Source organism: Suncus etruscus, chromosome X (assembly GCF_024139225.1).
Source record: "Suncus etruscus isolate mSunEtr1 chromosome X, mSunEtr1.pri.cur, whole genome shotgun sequence".
Lineage (NCBI taxonomy): Eukaryota > Metazoa > Chordata > Mammalia > Eulipotyphla > Soricidae > Suncus > Suncus etruscus.
Window position 1 is genome coordinate 27,481,461 of NC_064868.1, and position 12,785 is coordinate 27,494,245.

Sequence of the window (12,785 nt, forward strand, 5' to 3'; positions counted from 1 at the left end):
CTCCTATTATATGTGTTAAAAATATATACCATATGTCATGCAGCATGTTTTAATCCCATCAAAATTTCTCAGAGAATTCCTTAGGGGATCTGTTTTTTGATGCCAAGTTCTCACTGCTAGAATGCTGACTTATTATTCCTTTGCAGAGTGCTTCATGGTTTATTTTATGATAACATGTTGTTATAACTTCTCTGGCTGTAATTTTTATAAGGAAAATTAGTCCCAGGGGAATTTATTTTGAGAGCAGTGTGCTTAATGATGACAGAGAAGGATAGAAATATTTTGCAGAAAGCAATGTATTCTTCAGCTGTTTTAATAGAACAGAAATTCCTTTGACAGCACTTGTGAAAGCTTTTATTATGCCCAGCATTTAAATTCCGTCCTTGAACAGGGGTTTCCCCAGATCATCTGAGGGTCAATTTTGGAATAGTACTTTTGTCCTATGTCACTTCTCAATTATTACACTTTACACGGAACATGTTTAGGAGGAAATTTTTCTTTTAGTAACATCAGGTACAGATTATTTCAGTAAGTGACAGAAACGTGCATGTAATTAACGGACCTCAAAATTTTCTTTGTGATGATTTTTGTTTTTAAAAAATAGAGTATAATAAAGAATGCTGTTAGGTAAAGGATAATGGAGATACATTGAGTCAATTCCAATTCAAAAGTGAAAGCAGTTTGAATCTAACCACAGAAATGAGATCATTTTTTCTCATATTCCTCAGATGCCATTTTAATGTTAAGTTCTAGCAATATCCTTAAAGTATTTTTTACCATATTTCTCAACAAACTTCATAAACTAGGATATATATTGGCCCCTTGATATTGGACTATTATTCATGAGACATCACCATAAGATCTACCTGCTTTATGTAAAAATATAACCAAGCCTCAATTATTTTTTTAGAAAATTACTGTTCTTAAATCCCTGTGCCTTGTTCCTAATAAAGTGCTCTATTTATAATAGCATTGTCCCATTGTGAACTCTATCCAATAGAAATAATAAGAATATGTGGGAACAATTATAGAATGGCCCTTTGAGTTTCCTTTCTAATATAAGATATAGCATAAATGAATGTCATATTTACAAAAATTATATTACAGTCCTCTGCTCTACCAAATGAGCTATCGAAGGGAGCACACAAAAACTGTATTAAACTGAATCTGGTGACCATGGTATAAATGCCATCTTTTAGACTCTGAGACTGCATAAGTGCATTTATATATATAAATAAGGAATTGCTTCATGTCATAAGAGTTGGAAATATATTTATATTTACTTGATATTTAAGGAGAAATATCAAGTAATTCACTTTTCCCACTGTCAATTCCATAAAATTTACACATGTTATAATTTAGCTTCTCTTTGTCAGGCTCAAATTGGATTTCCTTTGCTATCAGCTCTATACTCAGACTTCCTTAACCCTGATTTGGTAATTCTTGAAAGAGCTTAGAAGTTTCATCCTTTTCTGTTTCTAGCAAAAAGTGCAGCACAAATTTCTGTTTCTAGCAAAAAGTGCAGCACAGTGAACTCTATTTGAAATTTTGTTTTTTCAAAAGGTATCATACTTTCTGAGCACATTTACATTTTTTGTCTACGGAATAATCAGTAAATTTGGATTTGGAGTGATAATAAATTTCGGAGTGAAAATAAATTGGTTTAAAGAATAAGCAAGAATTAAAAGTTTAACTAATTACTCCATAGTTAAATTTAAGAAATGGCATAAAGCAGGGGCCAGAGCGGTGGCGCAGGCATTAGTTTGCCTTGCCTGCGCTACCAAGCCAGAGCCATTACTGAGCACATAGCCAGGCGTAACCCGGGTATGACCAAAAGAACAAAACAAAACACAACTGAAAAAGGCATAAAGCAGACATACTGTGAAAAATATGTTTCGTTATTATTTTTTTTTGCTACAAAAACTTTATTGGTTATTTGGTGTACACTTAAGAGGCTGCCCAGGGAGCAGCTGGGAGGACTCAGGCCAGACACGGGGGTGCCACTCAGGAAGGTCAAAGACCACAGGGGTTCCTGCTCAGACCAGCCTTGGGGGCCCCTCGCCAGCTTACGGATGTTGGCCAGGTGGTCGCCCATCTTCTCCATCAGTTTCTCCTCCTGGTTAGGGAAGTGGCTCTCCAGAAAGTCACCGAGGCTGGGATCGGTGCAAGAAGAGCCCAAGGGGTGCAGATCCAACAGGGCCTGGTTCAGGTTCTAATCCAAGACCAGGGCGGCTTCCATAGCATCATGGCACGTCCAAGAAGAGGGCACGGCCGCCACGCTGGTTTTGCATTTTTAGGAGGCGCTCAGCGCCCTGGCCTTCTCCTCCGCCCTCTTGCATAAGAAGGGGCCCACGCCCTCCAGGACCACATGGTCGAGGCTGAACTCGAAGCCCTGAAAGAGGTAGGTGAAGGAGGCCCGCAGGTGCATGTTTACCAGGCGCTGGACGGCAGCCTCCACGTGGGTGGAGTAATTCTGACGGATCTGGGAACTCAGGGTTGGTGGGCAAGTGAGAGCTGGAGCTCCAAAATCGTTGCGGGTGGTCCCAGGGAAAACGGGTGTCCGAGGAGTTGGTTAGCAGGTTGTTCTTTAAACCTCTATTATTATAGCTTGTACATCAATCCTACCGATAAGTATGGAGTATATGTTCATGTTGGGACATATTTTATTTTATTTTTATTCTTTAAAATTTTTTTTAATTTTTGGGGGGGCTCATATTTTTGGGGGGTTGGGAGTCACACCCGGCAGCGCTCTCTGGTTAGTCGTGGCTTTACGCTCAGAAATTGCTCCTGGCAGGCACGGGGGACCATATGGGATGTCGGGATTCGAATCACCGTCTGTCCAGGATCGGCTGCATGCAAGGCAAACTTGCTACCGCTGTGCTCTCTCTCCGGCCCTGGTGGTGGGTCATATTTTAGCAGGGAATATTTCAAGTCCTTAAAGTGCTGTTTGCTTTCTTTAAAGAAATTTAAATACCTCGAAAATCTGGAAAAAATAGACTTGACATGATTTTAGATAAGCCTGTAATTAGGAGATCAAATTTCTGAATGGTATTATTATTAAAAATTTTATATGACATATATATCAAAATATTGTCAAATGATTTGGACTGCATACCTTACCGTGGGAAATGCACAGTAAATTGAGGTTATGGCCTCTTCTAAAATATAACCTAAACTTGGTGGCATGCCATTTAAAGGAATGTTAATGAAGGGGCCGGTAAAATATTTGTAAGTGCTAAGACAAAAACAGGTTTTTGAGTATGCAGTAATATCAATCTTATAAATCTGTATGGCCTAGAAAATATTTTGATTTCAGACTTTAAATTTTTCCTCATCTTTATTGATATTTAAATTATATTTAATAAATTGTACCTTTTGAAAGTGTAAATATGAACTTTTAACAAGAAAAAATCAATTACTTATAGTGGCAATAATAAAATATTTTACAATTTTTCCTTTGTCATGCTAGTTTAGTTTCCCCATTAGGAGAATTCCTTTTCTAATTTAATCTATAAAAACAGTAACCAGACAATAGCAAAAACAGTTTAAAGTAAAATATAACATCTCTGTGTACATTATATAAAAATGAAGGGAAAGAAGTAATATAATATTCTGTTTTTTAATATATTTTCATTTAAATAAAAGGAAATATAAGGTTGAAAATTAAGGATATATATTTTGGGGATTGTGATACAATACAGTACAGCCGTTAAGGATCTTGACTTGGGCCCGGAGAGATAGCACAGCGGCGTTTGCCTTGCAAGCAGCCAATCCAGGACCAAAGGTGGTTGGTTCAAATCCCAGTGTCCCATATGGTCCCCTGTGCCTGCCAAGAGCTATTTCTGAGCAGACAGCCAGGAGTAACCCCTGAGCACCGCCGGGTGTGACCCAAAAACCAAAAAAAAAAAAAAAAAAAAGGATCTTGACTTGCCTTAACCATAATCCATCCATCTCAGATTTCCAGTACTGCCAATGGTCTATCAAGTACCACCAGCAATGATCCCTGAGCAATACAGGGTGTGGTTTCAAAGAAAACAAACTAAAACAGAGTGTGCACTAAGGCCAGGTAGATTAAATGACATCTTTGTGCCTCTCTTTTGTTGCATCTGTGAAATTTTGGTTTTCTTATATGGAGAGTATAAGGTATAAAATCACCTATCCACTTTATGTATATGATGGTTAAACAAAATAATGACTTAATGAATGATAATTACTTGCATATTGCTTTTTATATAGTACATAGTCAGGAAATATAAACTAATAAGGTTTTTATTGTTTGTGACCAGAGAAATTCTATAAAATTTCACATAGTGATTGGTAAAATACTCTCTAGCCTTCTGACAGTTGCTCATTCTTGATGGGGACATTTTATAAAGCTAGATATTAAGTGTGGTATACAAAATTAAAAAGCCCAGCTAAATTTCAAAACCTATAGTTTTAATCTAATATTATATTGCATCATTACTTTCCATTGATATGCTATTAAGTATACTTGATGACAGTAGGAGAAGGCTTTGTTAAGGTTTTATTTGGTTTTGTTTTAAAATGTGTGTTAATTATGTGAACTTGGCAGCTTTAAGTTGTTATAACCTCCAATTATTATGGTGTTTTATTGTATGATCATTAGAATTCACAAAGTCTAATAATTATAGTCTAATTTCCTAAACGTGAATTATCCATCCAATTTTTTCCTCAAATAAGTACCATGAGACTTGCGATATACTAGTGTATATCAAAATATTGAATATATTACTCTAGTGGCAGTCATAACTTTTGCAATGACTTTCCTCATCTTCCACTATTTGGTCCAATTTTATCATCATTCATATTTACATTTGGGAAAAAAAACAGAGAAATGAAGAGAAAATGATTAGAGTTGACTGTTTAGAGTTGATGGAGGGAAAATTTGTAATGGGCCAGATTTTAGTGGATCAGATTTTAGTGGATCAGGATAAGAAAACATCATAAACTTTACAGAGTATAGGTAAGCAAATTGAATAGTTGCCAAACAGATTTTTTAAAGCAGTCTTCTATTCTTCTGTTGCATGCCAGAACATATAAAAAATATGTTCTGAAAAAATATAATTCCTGGCTTTTTCAATGATAATAGTTTAAAAGAAGTCTTAGCCTTTGACTTAACAAGATTGCCACTAGAATATAACAGCCTTAAAATTAAAATATATGCTTATGTGCATAGTCCACACTTAAAGCAGATCTTACTATGCAGAACACACACACACATGTTTAAAGGATTTTTTTTTGTTTTTTGGGGGCCACATCTGGTGATACTCAGGGCTATGTGCTCAGAAATCGCTCCTGGTTTGGGGGACCATATGGGATGCTGGGGAAACAAAATGTGTTCCGTCCTAGGATAGTGCAGGCAAGGCAGACGCCTTACCACTGCACCACCATTCTGTCCCCTCATGTTTAAAATATTTTAACAAAAATAAAGATAGCACCCATACTATTCTATAACCTCACCCTTGCTTGTATTATAACTATTTTACTTTATATATAAATATAATTAATTGTTTTAGTTGGAATTAAAATATAGTTAACCCACAAGTAATAACTATAAATTATATTTAAAACTGCTATTTCTTGAAAATACAATTTTACAAAAAACTTGGATGATGCTTTCTACAATTAGTTTTAATGTCTGTAAATTTGTGTCACTTGATGTTTCCTCATTTTTGCCTTTTACATTGTCACCGTTATTTTCATTTTGGTGGGTTTTTTTAGGGGTAGCATATCCTCTGATGTTTTAAGGTATCTCCTCTCTCTACAATAAGGAATTACTCCTTGTGGTGCTTGGGACTTCATATAGGATGCCAGCACCTGCTTTGAGATTTTAACTATTTCTATGTTCAGATACCATCTTCAGGGTTTTACTTATTGGGAGTAAACTGTAGACTAAAATCCAGGCTGTTTACAAATTCTGTTTATAAAACGTTTTAAAATATTTGCAACCATTTCCATGCCCTAGTTTAAATTCTTAGGTTTTGTTGATTGGAGGCCACACATATTGGTGCTCAGGGATTAGTTTTTGATCTGCACTCAGGGATCACTACAAGCAGGTGCAAGAGACTACATTGAATGGCAGACTTTGTACCCAGGTCTACTGTCCACAGCAAACATCTTGTAAGATTGCTGTACTATGGCTCTGACACACAGTTTAAACTCTTGATCTTTCAATGAGACATATGCTTCATTTAGATGTCAACACAGTAGATATGGCTCAAATAAAAAATATGAGCTGCAACTTTCTTTTTCAAGCCTTTGTTTTTTGCCTTTCTGGTCCATCATTATGTTTTATATCCCCTGCTTCATTGCAGTGTCTTCCACTGCACTAAGTGTGAAACATATTTTTTCTTAATGATCTGTATACTGTCCCACTCTTTTTTTTTTTTCAAAAAATAATGCAAATTTATGTTTCCTTACATGTTAGATCCATCTGAACTCATTGAGGCTTTCTTGCCAGCCTGCAGACTGCTTCAGTCAGTTGAGTACCATTTAGGAAGCCTGCCAGGACATCTCAGACTCTGAGATTTTCATGGCATTACAATGTTTTCCATGTTCTATTTTATAGATCTTGACCCCTAAAAGTTATAATGAAGGAAGAGGGTTAATGGTTTGTTAAGCTTCTACTTGTAGCACATGTGCTAATATCACACTCGTCTAAACAAGTCAATTTTGAATGAGTATACTTCATACCACTTGGAATATTCTTCCCATACATTTCAGGGCTTGCTGGTTTCTTCTTATTATTTAAATTCTTCAAAAGTCAGCTTTAATGTTTTACTTTTAAAAAGACCTCTCCTCCAACACCTCAAGCCAAAGTAAAAATTCTAAAAATCATAGTCTAAGTTTTATTTAAATATTGGTAACCAAAAGATTTATTGACCATAAGTATAATTCATTGATGATGAGTAATTTAGTATTGATTTTTGCGATTTTATTTGCTGAGGAATATATGCAAAATTAGAGATATCTGATCTTACCTTTGCTCTCTGTGTTCCCAAATATCTTTTAGTATCAGAAAAACGGTTGGTCACGAGTAACTTTGTAATTATGGTATATTTGTTTATGTAGTTGTCTCCTCCATTACAGTGAACTCATTGAAGGGGAAATTTCTATAATATTCTACATGTATATAAAAAAGTCAAAAGGAAAGACATTTTGAGTAGCTTTCCTTTGTTAATAATAGTGATAGTAGCCTGATTCTTTTTCTCCAGACAATATGGATTAAGTGAATCTAAACTGGAAAGCAAAAGTACCAAGTTCTGTTACCTTAAATAGGGTGAAGAAGGCTTTCATATCTTCATTTTTTTAAACATCATCCTCTGTCACATATTCTGAAAGTAACCCCTTATAGAGTTGAGGAAGAAATACAGATAATGAGTTCTGATTAATTCTAAAAGATTTGCCGGGTGTAATTCTGATTGAGTTTCAGTATATCGAGGCTTGCTGTGTAATTTTTTAATGAAGTAAAATAATCCTTATTTAGATCATAGGCTTATGCTCTGGGAATAAGTCAAGTTTGTGATTTCACCTGAGTTAAGAAGGCTATATATCTCGTTACTATTTCCAACAACCACTGTTCGATAGGAAAGAAGGGAACGAAGGTACAGAAGCATAAGTATTTCATCTCTTTACAGACTGTTCTAGAGTTGACTCACTGATCTTTATTTCATTTCATTTACAAAATCTTATTTTCCCCTCCCCACTTACCTTTAAAATTGATTGTTCCTTCTTCTTTGTAAAAGTTATAACTCTGCAAATCAAAAGTCTACAAGAGTCTAGCTTCTTGATTTGGGATGTCTAAGAAAATATGCTTTCCATCTTTTCTGAATACTTCAATTAATTACATATATTTGAGGTATACATTATAAACACAGGAGCTATGTATGCTGTCCTTCTACATACATCATGAAGGTGATCATTGTTTTTTCATTTTAGGAACAATAATTTGTAATACTATCAATGACAGGGTTTCATGCATCTAATGTTTTAGTCCCACACCCTCCTAAAGAATGTCCATTTAAAGATTATATCTGGACTCAACTTGGGAGGGGGATTTGGGGCCAAATTTGGTGAGATACAGGGGATATTCCTGGATCTCTGCTCAGAACTTAGATCTGGCAGCTCAGAGGACCATATGGGATACCAAGGATCAAACCCAGTTGGCTACATACAAATTGAACAACCTACCTGCTAATGATATTGCTCCGCCTCCTGGACCTACCATCCCTACCTTACTACCCTCAAGTTCTGTTGCCTTTGGCCATGTGTTTTTCCCTTACTGTTTCTTTATAACACATATATAATAAAGACCATCTCTATTTGTCATTCTCCTTCTGACTGCTTTCACTCACATGATACCCTCTAGTTCTATATGTATAGCATCAAATTATAGAACTGCATGATTTCATCAACTCAACGATAAAATATCCTTTTCATCCTTTGCTCATGGTATTTTATGCTTAAAGCATATTATTCTATATTGTGTTCAATCAACCCAAATTGAATAAAAATTTACTGTATTATGCCCTTAAATAAACTTATTTACTATCATTTTAATAAAGGCAGGAATAACAGTTTCTTTCTTTTAATAAGCTGGATTTCATATCCTTCCACAATCTTTCTAATATGTGTTGATATTTCTGTGTAATTAGATTTAAGCTATATAAACTTGTAGTAGTAAAACACTAAGGGAAGGTTGGTAAAAATTTTCTGTAAATTTGGAAGTCACCTATGATTATAGATTGAAATTGGTAATAGTTCTGTCTCTATGAGACCATTTGCAGAGATAAAATACTAATTATTTGGTTTTGACTGTAGTAGATACCCTAGAAGGAAAGTCAAAAGCATAAATTATAGTATAAAGCATATTGTTTTCTTATAAATATGAATTTTTAATTTTCCAATATAAAAGCACTTACATAAATAATCTAGCATTAACATAAACTTTGAAATATATACCGTGAACAACGATTTTTTTCTTTTTGCGGGGCGGGTCACACTCTGTGGTCAAGGATTACTCGTGGACAATATGTTACCGGAGATACAACTTAGATTGCTCAAGTACAAGATAAGCAACCTACTCACTGCACTCTTACCCCAGACGCTGAATAATAAAATTTCTGAAGAAAGAAGAAATAAACTGACACCATTTATTATATCTTTACACTAAACTATAAGACACTGATAAAAGAAACGGAACAAGATATAAATAAATGGACAAATTTTCCATGTTCTCTAATTGAAATGCAAACGCTACAAAAAGCTACCTATAGAGTCACTGAAATTTTTCAAAAAAAGATTAACTGAAATGTTCTGCAACATTAGTAGAAATAACCAAAGATATAAAGTAGAAAAAAAATAGTTTACTGATTTTAAGATACAGTCCTTGGTAATATTCATCAAACTAGCATAATATTGGTATAATAACATACAACTAAGCCAATATATACAATTAAGCAACAAAAAAGAAACCAATGCCTATATGGCAAACTAATGGCAAGAAAAATCAATGGGGAAGAGGCAGTTTGTTCAATAAATGATTTTGGGATCATTGTACATTCACAAATAAGTGTGATATTGGATTATTTACTTATACCAATAATAATTAACTAAAAAATTTAAAGACACAATGTCTTATCACTCCTACAAGAAACATATAAATAAAGTCTTTAACATGATCCTAAAAATTTCCAATTCTGAAAATATTTTATAGCTAAAAAATAGAACACTAACTCCAAATGTTTTTTATTTATAACATATAATTAATAACATGTATTTATAACATTTAGAGTTAGTGTTTTAATTTTCTTAGTTTTGAAACAAAAAGTCACAAATTCATCTGTTTTTCCATTATTGGTTGATAAAAAATAAATTTTATGTGTATAATATATGTATCATACATATATATGAAATCCATATGGAATAATATTAAGCAACAAGAGAAGAAATTTTTAACAATTGTAATAACAATGATTGACTTTGAAGCATAATTCTGTAAGCAATTATTCTGACAGGGAAAGATAGACATGCTATTCTCAAATGTATATACATTTGTATATATGTTATACAAATGTATATTGAATATTTTTAAAAACTCATAGAAAATTAGTTCAGATGAGAATTTTTACTAGGCATGAAGGATGGTGAGAATGAAGGAACATAGTCAGGAATTGAAAACTTCCAGTTATTTGTAGAAGAGGTATGATCCACAACATTGATGACTAAAATGACTATATTATGTATCGGAACATTGGTTAGCAGTAAGTTAAAAGAATTTTCATCACACAGTTTTCCATCTTTTCCTTCCTTTTGTTCCAATTTATTTATATTTGCATATTGATGATATCTGAATCTATCATAGTAATTATTTTCAAATCTGTTAAAGTCAAGTTATATTGTATGCCTTAAACAATTATACATATGAATAATTACTTTTGTTGTTTTGGGGCCAGACTTGTTGTTCAAGGACTACTCCTAAGTCTGTACTCAGATTTCGTTCATGGCAGTGCATGGAGGACTAAATGTTGAGCCATCTGGAATACAAGAGTAAATCCAAATATCTTGTGTACAAAGTTTGTGCTTCAGCCATTTGAGCTATATCTATGGCCCATTGTTTTTAATAAAAACATAGGAAAATAAAATGTAGTAGTTGCAAATATTATACACCTACTCTCTCTTTTCTCAATTACTCTGAGGGTGCCGCTTTAAAATACAGCACAATCTGGATAATTGCATTATGGTTTTTGTCAAATTATATTTCTTAGCTTTGCTAGAGAGTTATCAATTTTTCTTTTATTTTGGTTTTTGGGCCACACCCGGCAGTGCTCAGGTGTTACTCCTGGCTGTCTACTCAGAAATAGCTCCTGGCAGGCATGGGGACCATATGGGACACCGGGATTCGAACCAACCACCTTAGGTCCTTGGATCGGCTGATTGCAAGGCAAACACCGCTGTGCTATCTCTTCGGGCGCGAGTGTTATCAATTTTATTGATATTGCTCAAGGAACTAGCATTTGCTTTTATTGATTTTCTCTATTGTCAAATTCTACTTCTATTTTTTGTTTAAAGTGTTTAAAATGGAATCTAAACTGCATACATTTTAGTTGTTCAGAGATGTTTAAATAACCTCCAATAAATATGTGTCTATAAATCAAAATCAAAAGTGAATTCACTCATTTTTAGAAAATGGGCATATCTTTAATGTAATATGTATACATAAATAATGCCATACCTTAAAATCAGTGAGGTTTTTTTTGTTGGCTTGAACCCATAATTTTGCACTTACTTTGAGTTGCTGCCATCTTTCTTTTATGTTACTTAGCTTGGCATTTTTGATAGTTGTGTAATATTCAGTTACCAGAGTGAAATTCCAAAGAAAGATCATAACTAAATTAAATGTTTTCTACAAAATATATTTCAAAGAAAGTACTGTAGGTCATAAAATAATTTTTATTTTATAATCAAGAATTTCACCTCATTAGCAGAATGTATAGGAGGAGTGTTGTGGTGGAAATTTTACAGCTTTATTATATATACTATGAAAACATGCATATATAAAAATATTTTGAGATTTGGGGGCCTCCCAAGTGGTGCTCACTGGACTCAGTTGCCACTTCTTATTTTACTTGACCAATGAAACCACAGGTCTATAAAAGGGCCTGAGGATACAGAAATGCTCAGGCCCTGCATTCCAGGCACTTCTAGTATCACCTGACTTGAAGCTTTGGGGCCTCCATGCCTACAACCAATGATACTCAATTAATTTTATGTTGCCATGGATCAAACACCAGTTAGGTACATCCTTATATTTTTTCCTGGCCCCTAGAATTAAATTTTTGAATTTATGTATTTTGTGATCTCCCTTTAAAGAATAAACACGTAAGTTTTCATGATGATCAACTGGATATTTTTCTACTGTTTTCCTTTTTATTATTTGTTCCATTAATTTTGCTTGTTTAAAATATAAGTTTAATAAGAAAATTGATTAAAAATTGCAATAGAGTCTGTTCATGTATTTAAGTGAAAGTGAAAGAAAAAGTTTATACATATAACTGGACTGAAGAGGGTGTCTAGTGTCTGTGCCACTCAATTACCAATTAAAGCATTCACTTCACATAAGTAATTGCCAGATTTCTTTTAAAGGTTGTGTCTTAATTATAATCTGTTAGTGTACAGGTGTTACTAAAGTTCCTGCCTGAAGTTTTAAAGTCATGAAAGAAGTGTGCTAAACTCTTTCAATCCTAATTTATGGTAACACTCTCAAGCTGGCCCTATTTGAACGTGTTGATTCCCTACTCACTAATATTTAATGCCAATTCCCCTTTTCTGCATGCCATTATTTGGAGAAAATATGCAAAGGTGCAATGGACTTGAAAACAGAACTTTAAAAAGAACTGGGAATTCCTACTCCCTTCTTTGCAGAATAATCAGAACCTCTTGAATTGATCAAATCTCTGGCATATAACATAGTCTCCAGAAGTTCCATTTTTTCTGACTTTCCTTCAACAAGAAAGAAATAGAACTGGATGCATCACAAAAGTTCTCAAGTTAATTTTAAGGGTAAACTAAAAATGGATACTTTGCTAAACTTGTCATAAAGCAGATGTGAACCTCAGGGCATAAATTTTAAAGAGAAAGGCCATGCAAGGATTACTCAATTTGTCTTTTTTGGGGCTGTGGAGGTCAACTTGGATGCCACAAGGAGAAAATCCATCAGAGATACACTCTATATGACTTTGACACAATGACTTCTTTATTTTAAA

General features: G+C 34.0%; 1 pseudogene; it reads right to left on the reverse strand.

Moving 5' to 3' along the window:
• Positions 1-1,422: 1,422 nt before the first annotated feature.
• Positions 1,423-2,650, reverse strand: LOC125998796 (ferritin light chain-like; annotated as a pseudogene).
• Between the last annotated feature and the right edge of the window lie 10,135 nt (positions 2,651-12,785).